We start from the raw sequence: 1,383 nt of genomic DNA on the forward strand, positions 1-1,383 counted from the left end.
GAGCACCTGGAGGAAACCCACGCTGACACGGGGAGAACATGTCGGAGCACCTGGAGGAAACCCACGCTGTCACGGGGAGAACATGTCAGAGCACCTGGAGGAAACCCACGCTGACACAGGGAGAACATGTCAGAGCACCTGGAGGCAACCCATGCTGACACGGGGAGAACATGCAGACTCCACACAGAGGGGCTCCCTCACCTGGTGTATTCTCTTTTTATGATCATTTTAACTGATTTAAAGTGCCTCTGTAGACATTGAACTGCCCTCTACAAATATAATGTATTATTATTATTTCCCCAGGTCCCTCTGGGAGGCGTGGGGAAAAATATTTGTAGCTTTGGAGGGTCAAAATAAATTAAAATAAAATCAGATTTAAAAAATGAAGTCACACGCCAGCCAACCCGTCTTGTCCTCTGATAAGTAAAGAACAGTCCATTAGAGACTTTTCAGATAAAACTGTTGCAACAACGCCTCATAAAAATTCACCAGAATGCAGGAAGTGAGGTGGAATATTTCCTCACCCTCTCCTGAACATGTACATTTACACACCAGTCCTGAGATCACATGTATAAGCACCCAGCGGCTGTTTGACGTGATGTGAGTCAACACTTTTATCTCTGCTCGGATTTGAGTGAAGTCTTTTGGGACCGTTGGTAAAAGTCAGTCAGCCTTCATCTCTCTTTATGACTTCTGGGAAAGTTTCTTATCAGCTGAGCTCAAATACTTCATTCAGACTGACGTCTGTTCACCGGAGTCCAAACACCTGATCTAATCTGATCTGATCTGATCTGAGAGACACTGCTAATAATCTGAAAACAACATTAATGTTTGAGAGGATCTGAAACTGCGCTGTAACAACAGAAAGCCCGCAGAGGGCGCTACAGGGACACATACTGCAGTACAAGTACAAGTGTAGTAGTTAGTAGTGAGTACTTCCTCCTCTGCTCTGTAGTATGTGCAAAGAGCATGGATACCAAGAGGCGAGGCTCCGTTGAATTTTTGCTGCCGCCATTTTGGACTGTTGAGCTTGGACTGTTGCGCCCAGACAACATGCCAGATGTGAAGGAGAGAGGAGAAAAAAAGTAAAAGAAAACAGTGTAGTGCAATTAACTGCAACAACTATCAGTGGAACACCCCGCACCTGGCCTTCCACCGTTTCCCGAAGGATCCCGACAGGTAAGAACTCCTGAGGTCTAAGTTTGAAAGTGTTTTAATATCAATTTAATATGCCCGTTTTCGTGGGAAGATATAGGCTACACACAATATATTTATGTATATATATAGGCTATATATATAAGTGTTATATGTATATGTATATATATATATATATCTATATGTATATATATATATATATGTATATATATATATATATATATATAT

Source organism: Epinephelus moara, chromosome 24, assembly GCF_006386435.1.
Source record: "Epinephelus moara isolate mb chromosome 24, YSFRI_EMoa_1.0, whole genome shotgun sequence".
Classification (NCBI taxonomy): domain Eukaryota; kingdom Metazoa; phylum Chordata; class Actinopteri; order Perciformes; family Serranidae; genus Epinephelus; species Epinephelus moara.